This window comes from Dendrobates tinctorius, unplaced genomic scaffold (assembly GCF_039654945.1).
Source record: "Dendrobates tinctorius isolate UK_male_01 unplaced genomic scaffold, ASM3965494v1 ptg000272l, whole genome shotgun sequence".
Classification (NCBI taxonomy): domain Eukaryota; kingdom Metazoa; phylum Chordata; class Amphibia; order Anura; family Dendrobatidae; genus Dendrobates; species Dendrobates tinctorius.
Window position 1 is genome coordinate 11408930 of NW_027361939.1, and position 15476 is coordinate 11424405.

At 39.7% G+C, this 15476-nt stretch overlaps 16 non-coding genes across 16 annotated transcripts; all 16 read right to left on the minus strand.

The window, feature by feature from the left end:
- Positions 1-861: 861 nt before the first annotated feature.
- Positions 862-934, minus strand: TRNAR-CCU (transfer RNA arginine (anticodon CCU)). Its single transcript has one exon. It is a non-coding gene; the product is annotated as a tRNA-Arg (tRNA).
- Positions 935-1961: 1027 nt separating this feature from the next.
- On the minus strand, positions 1962-2034 carry TRNAR-CCU (transfer RNA arginine (anticodon CCU)). Its single transcript has one exon. It is a non-coding gene; the product is annotated as a tRNA-Arg (tRNA).
- Positions 2035-2160: 126 nt separating this feature from the next.
- TRNAI-UAU (transfer RNA isoleucine (anticodon UAU)) lies at positions 2161-2253 on the minus strand. Its single transcript is given in 2 exon segments — positions 2161-2196; positions 2216-2253. It is a non-coding gene; the product is annotated as a tRNA-Ile (tRNA).
- A 1983-nt stretch (positions 2254-4236) lies between these two features.
- TRNAR-CCU (transfer RNA arginine (anticodon CCU)) lies at positions 4237-4309 on the minus strand. Its single transcript has one exon. It is a non-coding gene; the product is annotated as a tRNA-Arg (tRNA).
- A 1029-nt stretch (positions 4310-5338) lies between these two features.
- On the minus strand, positions 5339-5412 carry TRNAR-CCU (transfer RNA arginine (anticodon CCU)). Its single transcript has one exon. It is a non-coding gene; the product is annotated as a tRNA-Arg (tRNA).
- A 125-nt stretch (positions 5413-5537) lies between these two features.
- TRNAI-UAU (transfer RNA isoleucine (anticodon UAU)) lies at positions 5538-5630 on the minus strand. Its single transcript is given in 2 exon segments — positions 5538-5573; positions 5593-5630. It is a non-coding gene; the product is annotated as a tRNA-Ile (tRNA).
- A 1975-nt stretch (positions 5631-7605) lies between these two features.
- Positions 7606-7678, minus strand: TRNAR-CCU (transfer RNA arginine (anticodon CCU)). Its single transcript has one exon. It is a non-coding gene; the product is annotated as a tRNA-Arg (tRNA).
- A 126-nt stretch (positions 7679-7804) lies between these two features.
- Positions 7805-7897, minus strand: TRNAI-UAU (transfer RNA isoleucine (anticodon UAU)). Its single transcript is given in 2 exon segments — positions 7805-7840; positions 7860-7897. It is a non-coding gene; the product is annotated as a tRNA-Ile (tRNA).
- An 887-nt stretch (positions 7898-8784) lies between these two features.
- Positions 8785-8857, minus strand: TRNAR-CCU (transfer RNA arginine (anticodon CCU)). Its single transcript has one exon. It is a non-coding gene; the product is annotated as a tRNA-Arg (tRNA).
- A 126-nt stretch (positions 8858-8983) lies between these two features.
- On the minus strand, positions 8984-9076 carry TRNAI-UAU (transfer RNA isoleucine (anticodon UAU)). The gene is given in 2 exon segments: positions 8984-9019; positions 9039-9076. It is a non-coding gene; the product is annotated as a tRNA-Ile (tRNA).
- A 1085-nt stretch (positions 9077-10161) lies between these two features.
- On the minus strand, positions 10162-10254 carry TRNAI-UAU (transfer RNA isoleucine (anticodon UAU)). Its single transcript is given in 2 exon segments — positions 10162-10197; positions 10217-10254. It is a non-coding gene; the product is annotated as a tRNA-Ile (tRNA).
- Positions 10255-11340: 1086 nt separating this feature from the next.
- TRNAI-UAU (transfer RNA isoleucine (anticodon UAU)) lies at positions 11341-11433 on the minus strand. The gene is given in 2 exon segments: positions 11341-11376; positions 11396-11433. It is a non-coding gene; the product is annotated as a tRNA-Ile (tRNA).
- Positions 11434-12320: 887 nt separating this feature from the next.
- TRNAR-CCU (transfer RNA arginine (anticodon CCU)) lies at positions 12321-12393 on the minus strand. Its single transcript has one exon. It is a non-coding gene; the product is annotated as a tRNA-Arg (tRNA).
- Positions 12394-12519: 126 nt separating this feature from the next.
- TRNAI-UAU (transfer RNA isoleucine (anticodon UAU)) lies at positions 12520-12612 on the minus strand. Its single transcript is given in 2 exon segments — positions 12520-12555; positions 12575-12612. It is a non-coding gene; the product is annotated as a tRNA-Ile (tRNA).
- Positions 12613-14677: 2065 nt separating this feature from the next.
- TRNAR-CCU (transfer RNA arginine (anticodon CCU)) lies at positions 14678-14750 on the minus strand. The gene has a single exon. It is a non-coding gene; the product is annotated as a tRNA-Arg (tRNA).
- Positions 14751-14876: 126 nt separating this feature from the next.
- TRNAI-UAU (transfer RNA isoleucine (anticodon UAU)) lies at positions 14877-14969 on the minus strand. Its single transcript is given in 2 exon segments — positions 14877-14912; positions 14932-14969. It is a non-coding gene; the product is annotated as a tRNA-Ile (tRNA).
- Positions 14970-15476: the final 507 nt, after the last annotated feature.

Sequence of the window (15476 nt, forward strand, 5' to 3'; positions counted from 1 at the left end):
ATTCTCCAAAAAAAAGAGTCATTTGAAAGGGGATTGTTCTTCAGGAAATTAACTATTGCTTACAACAGGTTTGGGCGGGGGGTTATAATAATGTTTGACAATATGTATTCTACCATATCGCAATCTTTCTTAAAAATGAGAAATTTGTGCGCTGGGTCTTTTTAGACTCAAACATCCTGGGATTTTTTCAGGAAATGCGCTCGTACATTTGCTGCAATGAACACACGTTGACGCTATAGTTTGCATTGAAGCATCTAATGAGGGTTTGCCAAAATTCTTCTGAATTCAGGGTCAAAAGGGTCATCTGTGACATCACCTCTTGTGATTCCTAGATCCTGTGTTAACAGCTGCGTACAGAGGTGTTGTCAGTCTTTGTAACCCTACCTCTGACATTAAGGTGAAACTGCTCGAGAACGACAGGATGTACGAGTCCAAAATAGCTCCAGTGGCCAGGGTGAAAATTGAAAGATTACTCATTTTTTTTTTTAATAAAGAACATGATATGGAAAACCATTGTCAAAAATGTTCCAAAAATGGTTCACTTTTTTCACTTATTCTTTTATATTTTGAGATTTGCAAACATTGTGTGGTTGAAAGCATATCCATATCTTAGAAAATATACTCTGTGGTATTCGGGGCATTAATGAAGATGAAAACAATTAAGATGCTAGGCTTTTCCGCCACACAAAGTCGATACTGTTGCGTGTTAACACTTCTCTCAGTACATAGCAAGGATCGCTCTAAATGGCAGAGGTTTGCAAGAACTAAGTCACGAGAAAACAAGACAATCGTCCAATAGAGCAGTTTTCACCTGCACCATCAACATTCCATGAGATGCTGTTGGAAAGGGAAATCCACAAGCACCCCAGATGGGACGCGAACCCACAATCCCTGGCTTAGGAGGCCAGTGCCTTATCCATTAGGCCACTGGGGCTGGATAGCAAAGGTAAAAAATCAAAAAAATTTTTTTTCCTCATAAGAGTGAAGCAATCGCCACCAAATCATGAACCGATTCAACTACTTCAGTAGTCAAAAATACTAAAGAAAGACAAGAAAAGAATGCTCCAGGTGAGAGTCGAACTCACATCCTCAGCATTGCTCAACAGTTACTGCTTTATAAGTAACGCGCGCTGACCGATTTCACCACTGGAGCCATGCGGGTATGGATGGAAAGGATAAATTCTCCAAAAAAAGAGACACTTGAAAGGGGATTGTTCTTCAGGAAATTAACTATTGCTTACAACAGGTTTGGGCAGGGGGTTATAATAATGTTTGACAATATGTATTCTACCATATCGCAATCTTTCTTAAAAATGAGAAATTTGTGCGCTGGGTCTTTTTAGACTCAAACATCCTGGGATTTTTTCAGGAAGTGCGCTCGTACATTTGCTGCAATGAACAAACGTTGACGCTATAGTTTGCATTGAAGCATCTCATGAGGGTTTGCCAAAATTCTTCTGAATTCAGGGGCAAAAGGTTCATCTGTGACATCACCTTTTGTGATTCCTAGGTCCTGTGTTAAGAGCTGCGTACAGAGGTGTTGTCAGTCTTTGTAACCCTACCTCTGACATTAAGGTGAAACTTCTCGAGAACGACAGGATGTACGAGTCCAAAATAGCTCCAGTGGCCAGGGTGAAAATTGAAAGATTACTCATTTTGTTTTTTAATAAAGAACATGATATGGAAAACCATTGTCAAAAATGTTCCAAAAATGGTTCACTTTTTTCACTTATTCTTTTATATTTTGAGATTTGCAAACATTGTGTCGTTGAAATCATATCCATATCTTAGAAAATATACTCGGGTATTCGGGGCATTAATGAAGATGAAAACAATTAAGATGCTAGGCTTTTCCGCCACACAAAGTCGATACTGTTGCGTGTTAACACTTCTCTCAGTACATAGAAAGGATCGCTCTAAATGGCAGAGGTTTGCAAGAACTAGAAAAGGAAATCCACAAGCACCCCAGATGGGACTTGAACCCACAATCCCTGGCTTAGGAGGCCAGTGCCTTATCCATTAGGCCACTGGGGCTGGATAGCAAAGGTGAAAAATCAAAAAAAATTTTTTTCCTCATAAGAGTGAAGCAATTGCCACCAAATCATGAACCGATTCAACTACTTCAGTAGTCAAAAATACTAAAGAAAGACAAGAAAAGAATGCTCCAGGTGAGGGTCGAATTCACAACCTCGGCATTGCTCAACAGTTACTGCTTTATAAGTACAGCGCGCTGACCGATTGCGCCACTGGAGCCATGCGGGTATGGATGGAAAGGATAAATTCACCAAAAAAAAAGACATTTGAAAGGGGATTGTTCTTCAGGAAATTAACTATTGCTTACAACAGGTTTGGGCGGGGGGTTATAATAATGTTTGACAATATGTATTCTACCATATCGCAATCTTTCTTAAAAATGAGAAATTTGTGCACTGGGTCTTTTTAGACTCAAACATCCTGGGATTTTTTCAGGAAATGCGCTCGTACATTTGCTGCAATGAACACACGTTGACGCTATAGTTTGCATTGAAGCATCTAATGCGGGTTTGCCAAAATTCTTCTGAATTCAGGGGCAAAAGGGTCATCTGTGACATCACCTTTTGTGATTCCTAGATCGTGTGTTAACAGCTGCGTACAGAGGTGTTGTCAGTCTTTGTAACCCTACCTCTGACATTAAGGTGAAACTGCTCTAGAACGACAGGATGTACGAGTCCAAAATAGCTCCAATGGCCAGGATGAAAATTGAAAGATTACTCATTTTGTTTTTTAATAAAGAACATGATATGAAAAACCATTGTCAAAAATGTTCCAAAAATGGTTCACTTTTTTCACTTATTCTTTTATATTTTGAGATTTGCAAACATTGTGTGGTTGAAAGCATATCCATATCTTAGAAAATATACTCTGTGGTATTCGGGGCATTAATGAAGATGAAAACAATTAAGATGCTAGGCTTTTCCGCCACACAAAGTCGATACTGTTGCGTGTTAACACTTCTCTCAGTACATAGAAAGGATCGCTCTAAATGGCAGAGGTTTGCAAGAACTAAGTCACGAGAAAACAAGACAATTGTCCAGTAGAACAGTTTTCACCTGCACCATCAACATTCCAGTGCCTTATCCATTAGGCCACTGGGGCTGGATAGCAAAGGTAAAATATCAAAAAAAATTTTTTTCCTCATAAGAGTGAAGCAATCGCCACCAAATCATGAACCGATTCAACTACTTCAGTAGTCAAAAATACTAAAGAAAGACAAGAAAGCTCCAGGTGAGGGTCGAACTCACAACCTCGGCATTGCTCAACAGTTACTGCTTTATAAGTAACGCGCGCTGACAGATTGCGCCACTGGAGCCATGCGGTTACGGATGGAAAGGAAAAATTCTCCAAAAAAAAGAGACATTTGAAAGGGGATTGTTCTTCAGGAAATTAACTATTGCTTACAACAGGTTTGGGCGGGGGGTTATAATAATGTGTGACAATATGTATTCTACCATATCGCAATCTTTCTTAAAAATGAGAAATTTGTGCGCTGGGTCTTTTTAGACTCAAACATCCTGGGATTTTTTCAGGAAATGCGCTCGTACATTTGCTGCAATGAACACACGTTGACGCTATAGTTTGCATTGAAGCATCTAATGAGGGTTTGCCAAAATTCTTCTGAATTCAGGGGCAAAAGGGTCATCTGTGACATCACCTTTTGTGATTCCTAGATCCTGTGTTAACAGCTGCGTACAGAGGTGTTGTCAGTCTTTGTAACCCTACCTCTGACATTAAGGTGAAACTGCTCGAGAACGACAGGATGTACGAGTCCAAAATAGCTCCAGTGGCCAGGGTGAAAATTGAAAGATTACTCATTTTGTTTTTTAATAAAGAACATGATATGGAAAACCATTGTCACAAATGTTCCAAAAATGGTTCACTTTTTTCACTTATTCTTTTATATTTTGAGATTTGCAAACATTGTGTGGTTGAAAGCATATCCATATCTTAGAAAATATACTCTGTGGTATTCGGGGCATTAATGAAGATGAAAACAATTAAGATGCTAGGCTTTTCCGCCACACAAAGTCGATACTGTTGCGTGTTAACACTTCTCTTAGTACATAGAAAGGATCGCTCTAAATGGCAGAGGTTTGCAAGAACTAAGTCACGAGAAAACAAGACAATCGTCCAATAGAGCAGTTTTCACCTGCACCATCAACATTCCATGAGATGCTGTTGGAAAGGGAAATCCACAAGCACCCCAGATGGGACGCGAACCCACAATCCCTGGCTTAGGAGGCCAGTGCCTTATCCATTAGGCCACTGGGGCTGGATAGCAAAGGTAAAAAATCAAAAAAATTTTTTTTCCTCATAAGAGTGAAGCAATCGCCACCAAATCATGAACCGATTCAACTACTTCAGTAGTCAAAAATACTAAAGAAAGACAAGAAAAGAATGCTCCAGGTGAGAGTCGAACTCACATCCTCAGCATTGCTCAACAGTTACTGCTTTATAAGTACCGCGCGCTGACCGATTTCACCACTGGAGCCATGCGGGTATGGATGGAAAGGATAAATTCTCCAAAAAAAGAGACACTTGAAAGGGGATTGTTCTTCAGGAAATTAACTATTGCTTACAACAGGTTTGGGCAGGGGGTTATAATAATGTTTGACAATATGTATTCTACCATATCGCAATCTTTCTTAAAAATGAGAAATTTGTGCGCTGGGTCTTTTTAGACTCAAACATCCTGGGATTTTTTCAGGAAGTGCGCTCGTACATTTGCTGCAATGAACAAACGTTGACGCTATAGTTTGCATTGAAGCATCTCATGAGGGTTTGCCAAAATTCTTCTGAATTCAGGGGCAAAAGGTTCATCTGTGACATCACCTTTTGTGATTCCTAGGTCCTGTGTTAAGAGCTGCGTACAGAGGTGTTGTCAGTCTTTGTAACCCTACCTCTGACATTAAGGTGAAACTTCTCGAGAACGACAGGATGTACGAGTCCAAAATAGCTCCAGTGGCCAGGGTGAAAATTGAAAGATTACTCATTTTGTTTTTTAATAAAGAACATGATATGGAAAACCATTGTCAAAAATGTTCCAAAAATGGTTCACTTTTTTCACTTATTCTTTTATATTTTGAGATTTGCAAACATTGTGTCGTTGAAATCATATCCATATCTTAGAAAATATACTCTGTGGTATTCGGGGCATTAATGAAGATGAAAACAATTAAGATGCTAGGCTTTTCCGCCACACAAAGTCGATACTGTTGCGTGTTAACACTTCTCTCAGTACATAGAAAGGATCGCTCTAAATGGCAGAGGTTTGCAAGAACTACAAAGGGAAATCCACAAGCACCCCAGATGGGACTTGAACCCACAATCCCTGGCTTAGGAGGCCAGTGCCTTATCCATTAGGCCACTGGGGGTGGATAGCAAAGGTGAAAAATCAAAAAAAATTTTTTTCCTCATAAGAGTGAAGCAATTGCCACCAAATCATGAACCGATTCAACTACTTCAGTAGTCAAAAATACTAAAGAAAGACAAGAAAAGAATGCTCCAGGTGAGGGTCGAATTCACAACCTCGGCATTGCTCAACAGTTACTGCTTTATAAGTACAGCGCGCTGACCGATTGCGCCACTGGAGCCATGCGGGTATGGATGTAAAGGATAAATTCACCAAAAAAAAGAGACATTTGAAAGGGGATTGTTCTTCAGGAAATTAACTATTGCTTACAACAGGTTTGGACGGGGGGTTATAATAATGTTTGACAATATGTATTCTACCATATCGCAATCTTTCTTAAAAATGAGAAATTTGTGCACTGGGTCTTTTTAGACTCAAACATCCTGGGATTTTTTCAGGAAATGCGCTCGTACATTTGCTGCAATGAACACACGTTGACGCTATAGTTTGCATTGAAGCATCTAATGCGGGTTTGCCAAAATTCTTCTGAATTCAGGGGCAAAAGGGTCATCTGTGACATCACCTTTTGTGATTCCTAGATCCTGTGTTAACAGCTGCGTACAGAGGTGTTGTCAGTCTTTGTAACCCTACCTCTGACATTAAGGTGAAACTGCTCTAGAACGACAGGATGTACGAGTCCAAAATAGCTCCAATGGCCAGGATGAAAATTGAAAGATTACTCATTTTGTTTTTTAATAAAGAACATGATATGAAAAACCATTGTCAAAAATGTTCCAAAAATGGTTCACTTTTTTCACTTATTCTTTTATATTTTGAGATTTGCAAACATTGTGTGGTTGAAAGCATATCCATATCTTAGAAAATATACTCTGTGGTATTCGGGGCATTAATGAAGATGAAAACAATTAAGATGCTAGGCTTTTCCGCCACACAAAGTCGATACTGTTGCGTGTTAACACTTCTCTCAGTACATAGAAAGGATCGCTCTAAATGGCAGAGGTTTGCAAGAACTAAGTCACGAGAAAACAAGACAATCGTCCAGTAGAACAGTTTTCACCTGCACCATCAACATTCCAGTGCCTTATCCATTAGGCCACTGGGGCTGGATAGCAAAGGTAAAATATAAAAAAAAATTTTTTTCCTCATAAGAGTGAAGCAATCGCCACCAAATCATGAACCGATTCAACTACTTCAGTAGTCAAAAATACTAAAGAAAGCTCCAGGTGAGGGTCGAACTCACAACCTCGGCATTGCTCAACAGTTACTGCTTTATAAGTAACGCGCGCTGACAGATTGCGCCACTGGAGCCATGCGGTTACGGATGGAAAGGAAAAATTCTCCAAAAAAAAGAGACATTTGAAAGGGGATTGTTCTTCAGGAAATTAACTATTGCTTACAACAGGTTTGGGCGGGGGGTTATAATAATGTGTGACAATATGTATTCTACCATATCGCAATCTTTCTTAAAAATGAGAAATTTGTGCGCTGGGTCTTTTTAGACTCAAACATCCTGGGATTTTTTCAGGAAATGCGCTCGTACATTTGCTGCAATGAACACACGTTGACGCTATAGTTTGCATTGAAGCATCTAATGAGGGTTTGCCAAAATTCTTCTGAATTCAGGGGCAAAAGGATCATCTGTGACATCACCTTTTGTGATTCCTAGATTCTGTGTTAACAGCTGCGTACAGAGGTGTTGTCAGTCTTTGTAACCCTACCTCTGACATTAAGGTGAAACTTCTCGAGAACGACAGGATGTACGAGTCCAAAATAGTTCCAGTGGCCAGGGTGAAAATTGAAAGATTACTCATTTTGTTTTTTAATAAAGAACATGATATGGAAAACCATTGTCAAAAATGTTCCAAAAATGGTTCACTTTTTTCACTTATTCTTTTATATTTTGAGATTTGCAAACATTGTGTGGTTGAAAGCATATCCATATCTTAGAAAATATACTCTGTGGTATTCGGGGCATTAATGAAGATGAAAACAATTAAGATGCTAGGCTTTTCCGCCACACAAAGTCGATACTGTTGCGTGTTAACACTTCTCTCAGTACATAGAAAGGATCGCTCTAAATGGCAGAGGTTTGCAAGAACTAAGTCACGAGAAAACAAGACAATCGTCCAGTAGAACAGTTTTCATCTGCACCATCAACATTCCATGAGAAGCTGTTGGAAAGGGAAATCCACAAGCACCCCAGATGGGACTCGAACCCACAATCCCTGGCTTAGGAGGGCAGTGCCTTATCCATTAGGCCACTGGGGCTGGATAGCAAAGGTAAAAAATAAAAAAAAATTTTTTTCCTCATAAGAGTGAAGCAATCGCCACCAAATCATGAACCGATTCAACTACTTCAGTAGTCAAAAATACTAAAGAAAGACAAGAAACAAATGCTCCAGGTGAGTGTCGAACTCACAACCTCTGCATTGCTCAACAGTTACTGCTTTATAAGTACCGCGCGCTGACCGATTGCGCCACTGGAGCCATGCGGGTAAGGATGGAAATGATAAATTCTCCAAAAAAAAGAGACATTTGAAAGGGGATTGTTCTTCAGGAAATTAACTATTGCTTACAACAGGTTTGGGCGGGGGGTTATAATAATGTTTGACAATATGTATTCTACCATATCGCAATCTTTCTTAAAAATGAGAAATTTGTGCGCTGGGTCTTTTTAGACTCAAACATCCTGGGATTTTTTCAGGAAATGCACTCGTACAATTGCTGCAATGAACACACGTTGACGCTGTAGTTTGCATTGAAGCATCTAATGAGGGTTTGCCAAAATTCTTCTGAATTTAGGGGCAAAAGGGTCATCTGTGACATCACCTTTTGTGATTCCTAGATCCTGTGTTAACAGCTGCTTACAGAGGTGTTGTCAGTCTTTGTAACCCTACCTCTGACATTAAGGTGAAACTGCTCGAGAACGACAGGATGTACAAGTCCAAAATAGCTCCAGTGGCCAGGGTGAAAATTGAAAGATTACTCATTTTGTTTTTTAATAAAGAACATGATATGGAAAACCATTGTCAAAAATGTTCCAAAAATGGTTCACTTTTTTCACTTATTCTTTTATATTTTGAGATTTGCAAACATTGTGTGGTTGAAAGCATATCCATATCTTAGAAAATATACTCTGTGGTATTCGGGGCATTAATGAAGATGAAAACAATTAAGATGCTAGGCTTTTCCGCCACACAAAGTCGATACTGTTGCGTGTTAACACTTCTCTCAGTACATAGAAAGGATCGCTCTAAATGGCAGTGGTTTGCAAAAACTAAGTCACGAGAAAACAAGACAATCGTCCAGTAGAACAGTTTTCATCTGCACCATCAACATTCCATGAGAAGCTGTTGGAAAGGGAAATCCACGAGCACCCCAGATGGGACTCGAACCCACAATCCCTGGCTTAGGAGGCCAGTGCCTTATCCATTAGGCCACTGGGGCTGGATAGCAAAAGTAAAAAATCAAAAAATTTTTATTTCTTCATAAGAGTGAAGCAATCGCCAACAAATCATAAACCGATTCAACTACTTCAGTAGTCAAAAATACTAAAGAAAGACAAGAAAAGAATGCTCCAGGTGAGAGTCGAACTCACAACCTCAGCATTGCTCAACAGTTACTGCTTTATAAGTACCGCGCGCTGACCGATTGCACCACTGGAGCCATGCGGGTACGGATGGAAAGGATAAATTCTCCAAAAAAAGAGACATTTGAAAGGGGATAGTTCTTCAGGAAATTAACTATTGCTTACAACAGATTTGGGCGGGGGGTTATAATAATGTTTGACAATATGTATTCTACCATATCGCAATCTTTCTTAAAAATGAGAAATTTGTGCGCTGGGTCTTTTTAGACTCAAACATCCTGGGATTTTTTCAGGAAATGCGCTCGTACATTTGCTGCAATGAACACACGTTGACGCTATAGTTTGCATTGAAGCATCTAATGAGGGTTTGCCAAAATTCTTCTGAATTCAGGGGCAAAAGGGTCATCTGTGACATCACCTTTTGTGATTCCTAGGTCCTGTGTTAAGAGCTGCGTACAGAGGTGTTGTCAGTCTTTGTAACCCTACCTCTGACATTAAGGTGAAACTTCTTGAGAACGACAGGAAGTACGAGTCCAAAATAGCTCCAGTGGCCTGGGTGAAAATTGAAAGATTACTCATTTTGTTTTTTAATAAAGAACATGATATGGAAAACCATTGTCAAAAATGTTCCAAAAATGGTTCACTTTTTTCACTTATTCTTTTATATTTTGAGATTTGCAAACATTGTGTGGTTGAAAGCATATCCATATCTTAGAAAATATACTCTGTGGTATTCGGGGCATTAATGAAGATGAAAACAATTAAGATGCTAGGCTTTTCCGCCACACAAAGTCGATACTGTTGCGTGTTAACACTTCTCTCAGTACATAGAAAGGATCGCTCTAAATGGCAGAGGTTTGCAAGAACTAAGTCACGAGAAAACAAGACAATCGTCGAGTAGAACAGTTTTCACCTGCACCAACTACATTCCATGAGATGCTGTTGGAAAGGAAAATCCACAAGCACCCCAGATGAGACTCAAACCCAAAATCCCTGGCTTAGGAGGCCAGTGACTTATCCATTAGGCCACTGGGGCTGGATAGCAAAGGTAAAAAATCAAAAAATTTTTTTTTCCTCATAAGAGTGAAGCAATCGCCACCAAATCATGAACCGATTCAACTACTTCAGTAGTCAAAAATACTAAAGAAAGACAAGAAAAGAATGCTCCAGGTGAGGGTCGAATTCACAACCTCGGCATTGCTCAACAGTTACTGCTTTATAAGTACCGCGCGCTGACCAAATGCGCCACTGGAGCCATGTGGGTACGGATGGAAAGGATAAATTCTCCAAAAAAAAGAGACATTTGAAAGGGGATTGTTCTTCAGGAAATTAACTATTGCTTACAACAGGTTTGGGCGGGGGGTTATAATAATGTTTGACAATATGTATTCTACCATATCGCAATCTTTCTTAAAAATGAGAAATTTGTGCGCTGGGTCTTTTTAGACTCAAACATCCTGGGATTTTTTCAGGAAATGCGCTCGTACATTTGCTGCAATGAACACACGTTGACGCTATAGTTTGCATTGAAGCATCTAATGAGGGTTTGCCAAAATTCTTCTGAATTCAGGGGCAAAAGGATCATCTGTGACATCACCTTTTGTGATTCCTAGATTCTGTGTTAACAGCTGCGTACAGAGGTGTTGTCAGTCTTTGTAACCCTACCTCTGACATTAAGGTGAAACTTCTCGAGAACGACAGGATGTACGAGTCCAAAATAGTTCCAGTGGCCAGGGTGAAAATTGAAAGATTACTCATTTTGTTTTTTAATAAAGAACATGATATGGAAAACCATTGTCAAAAATGTTCCAAAAATGGTTCACTTTTTTCACTTATTCTTTTATATTTTGAGATTTGCAAACATTGTGTGGTTGAAAGCATATCCATATCTTAGAAAATATACTCTGTGGTATTCGGGGCATTAATGAAGATGAAAACAATTAAGATGCTAGGCTTTTCCGCCACACAAAGTCGATACTGTTGCGTGTTAACACTTCTCTCAGTACATAGAAAGGATCGCTCTAAATGGCAGAGGTTTGCAAGAACTAAGTCACGAGAAAACAAGACAATCGTCCAGTAGAACAGTTTTCATCTGCACCATCAACATTCCATGAGAAGCTGTTGGAAAGGGAAATCCACAAGCACCCCAGATGGGACGCGAACCCACAATCCCTGGCTTAGGAGGGCAGTGCCTTATCCATTAGGCCACTGGGGCTGGATAGCAAAGGTAAAAAATAAAAAAAAATTTTTTTCCTCATAAGAGTGAAGCAATCGCCACCAAATCATGAACCGATTCAACTACTTCAGTAGTCAAAAATACTAAAGAAAGACAAGAAACAAATGCTCCAGGTGAGTGTCGAACTCACAACCTCTGCATTGCTCAACAGTTACTGCTTTATAAGTACTGCGCGCTGACCGATTGCGCCACTGGAGCCATGCGGGTAAGGATGGAAATGATAAATTCTCCAAAAAAAAGAGACATTTGAAAGGGGATTGTTCTTCAGGAAATTAACTATTGCTTACAACAGGTTTGGGCGGGGGGTTATAATAATGTTTGACAATATGTATTCTACCATATCGCAATCTTTCTTAAAAATGAGAAATTTGTGCGCTGGGTCTTTTTAGACTCAAACATCCTGGGATTTTTTCAGGAAATGCACTCGTACAATTGCTGCAATGAACACACGTTGACGCTGTAGTTTGCATTGAAGCATCTAATGAGGGTTTGCCAAAATTCTTCTGAATTTAGGGGCAAAAGGGTCATCTGTGACATCACCTTTTGTGATTCCTAGATCCTGTGTTAACAGCTGCTTACAGAGGTGTTGTCAGTCTTTGTAACCCTACCTCTGACATTAAGGTGAAACTGCTCGAGAACGACAGGATGTACAAGTCCAAAATAGCTCCAGTGGCCAGGGTGAAAATTGAAAGATTACTCATTTTGTTTTTTAATAAAGAACATGATATGGAAAACCATTGTCAAAAATGTTCCAAAAATGGTTCACTTTTTTCACTTATTCTTTTATATTTTGAGATTTGCAAACATTGTGTGGTTGAAAGCATATCCATATCTTAGAAAATATACTCTGTGGTATTCGGGGCATTAATGAAGATGAAAACAATTAAGATGCTAGGCTTTTCCGCCACACAAAGTCGATACTGTTGCGTGTTAACACTTCTCTCAGTACATAGAAAGGATCGCTCTAAATGGCAGTGGTTTGCAAAAACTAAGTCACGAGAAAACAAGACAATCGTCCAGTAGAACAGTTTTCATCTGCACCATCAACATTCCATGAGAAGCTGTTGGAAAGGGAAATCCACGAGCACCCCAGATGGGACTCGAACCCACAATCCCTGGCTTAGGAGGCCAGTGCCTTATCCATTAGGCCACTGGGGCTGGATAGCAAAAGTAAAAAATCAAAAAATTTTTATTTCTTCATAAGAGTGAAGCAATCGCCAACAAATCATAAACCGATTCAACTACTTCAGTAGTCAAAAATACTAAAGAAAGACAAGAAAAGAATGCTCCAGGTGAGAGTCGAACTCACAACCTCAGCATTGCTCAACAGTTACTGCTTTATAAGTACCGCGCGCTGACCGATTGCACCACTGGAGCCATGCGGGTACGGATGGAAAGGATAAATTCTCCAAAAAAAGAGACATTTGAAAGGGGATAGTTCTTCAGGAAATTAACTATTGCTTACAACAGATTTGGGCGGGGGGTTATAATAATGTTTGACAATATGTATTCTACCATATCGCAATCTTTCTTAAAAATGAGAAATTTGTGCGCTGGGTCTTTTTAGACTCAAACATCCTGGGATTTTTTCAGGAAATGCGCTCGTACATTTGCTGCAATGAACACACGTTGACGCTATAGTTTGCATTGAAGCATCTAATGAGGGTTTGCCAAAATTCTTCTGAATTCAGGGGCAAAAGGGTCATCTGTGACATCACCTTTTGTGATTCCTAGGTCCTGTGTTAAGAGCTGCGTACAGAGGTGTTGTCAGTCTTTGTAACCCTACCTCTGACATTAAGGTGAAACTTCTTGAGAACGACAGGAAGTACGAGTCCAAAATAGCTCCAGTGGCCTGGGTGAAAATTGAAAGATTACTCATTTTGTTTTTTAATAAAGAACATGATATGGAAAACCATTGTCAAAAATGTTCCAAAAATGGTTCACTTTTTTCACTTATTCTTTTATATTTTGAGATTTGCAAACATTGTGTGGTTGAAAGCATATCCATATCTTAGAAAATATACTCTGTGGTATTCGGGGCATTAATGAAGATGAAAACAATTAAGATGCTAGGCTTTTCCGCCACACAAAGTCGATACTGTTGCGTGTTAACACTTCTCTCAGTACATAGAAAGGATCGCTCTAAATGGCAGAGGTTTGCAAGAACTAAGTCACGAGAAAACAAGACAATCGTCGAGTAGAACAGTTTTCACCTGCACCAACTACATTCCATGAGATGCTGTTGGAAAGGAAAATCCACAAGCACCCCAGATGAGACTCAAACCCAAAATCCCTGGCTTAGGAGGCCAGTGACTTATCCATTAGGCCACTGGGGCTGGATAGCAAAGGTAAAAAATCAAAAAAATTTTTTTTCCTCATAAGAGTGAAGCAATCGCCACCAAATCATGAACCGATTCAACTACTTCAGTAGTCAAAAATACTAAAGAAAGACAAGAAAAGAATGCTCCAGGTGAGGGTCGAATTCACAACCTCGGCATTGCTCAACAGTTACTGCTTTATAAGTACCGCGCGCTGACCAAATGGGCCACTGGAGCCATGTGGGTACGGATGGAAAGGATAAATTCTCCAAAAAAAAGAGACATTTGAAAGGGGATTGTTCTTCAGGAAATTAACTATTGCTTACAACAGGTTTGGGCGGGGGGTTATAATAATGTTTGACAATATGTATTCTACCATATCGCAATCTTTCTTAAAAATGAGAAATTTGTGCGCTGGGTCTTTTTAGACTCAAACATCCTGGGATTTTTTCAGGAAATACGCTCGTACATTTGCTGCAATGAACACACGTTGACGCTATAGTTTGCATTGAAGCATCTAATGAGGGTTTGCCAAAATTCTTCTGAATTCAGGGGCAAAAGGATCATCTGTGACATCACCTTTTGTGATTCCTAGATTCTGTGTTAACAGCTGCGTACAGAGGTGTTGTCAGTCTTTGTAACCCTACCTCTGACATTAAGGTGAAACTTCTCGAGAACGACAGAATGTACGAGTCCAAAATAGTTCCAGTGGCCAGGGTGAAAATTGAAAGATTACTCATTTTGTTTTTTAATAAAGAACATGATATGGAAAACCATTGTCAAAAATGTTCCAAAAATGGTTCACTTTTTTCACTTATTCTTTTATATTTTGAGATTTGCAAACATTGTGTGGTTGAAAGCATATCCATATCTTAGAAAATATACTCTGTGGTATTCGGGGCATTAATGAAGATGAAAACAATTAAGATGCTAGGCTTTTCCGCCACACAAAGTCGATACTGTTGCGTGTTAACACTTCTCTCGGTACATAGAAAGGATCGCTCTAAATGGCAGAGGTTTGCAAGAACTAAGTCACGAGAAAACAAGACAATCGTCCAGTAGAACAGTTTTCACCTGCACCATCAACATTCCATGAGATGCTGTTGGAAAGGGAAATCCACAAGCACCCCAGATGGGACTCGAACCCACAATCCCTGGCTTAGGAGGGCAGTGCCTTATCCATTAGGCCACTGGGGCTGGATAGCAAAGGTAAAAAATCAAAAATTTTTTTTTTCCTCATAAGAGTGAAGCAATCGCCACCAAATCATGAACCGATTCAACTACTTCAGTAGTCAAAAATACTAAAGAAAGACAAGAAACAAATGCTCCAGGTGAGGGTCGAACTCACAACCTCGGCATTGCTCAACAGTTACTGCTTTATAAGTACCGCGCGCTGACCGATTGCGCCACTGGAGCCATGCGGGTAAGGTTGGAAATGATAAATTCTCCAAAAAAAAGAGACATTTGAAAGGGGATTGTTCTTCAGGAAATTAACTATTGCTTACAACAGGTTTGGGCGGGGGGTTATAATAATGTTTGACAATATGTATTCTACCATATCGCAATCTTTCTTAAAAATGAGAAATTTGTGCGCTGGGTCTTTTTAGACTCAAACATCCTGGGATTTTTTCAGGAAATGCGCTCGTACATTTGCTGCAATGAACACACGTTGACGCTATAGTTTGCATTGAAGCATCTAATGAGGGTTTGCCAAAATTCTTCTGAATTTAGGGGCAAAAGGGTCATCTGTGACATCACCTTTTGTGATTCCTAGATCCTGTGTTAACAGCTGCTTACAGAGGTGTTGTCAGTCTTTGTAACCCTACCTCTGACATTAAGGTGAAACTGCTCGAGAACGACAGGATGTACAAGTCCAAAATAGCTCCAGTGGCCAGGGTGAAAATTGAAAGATTACTCATTTTG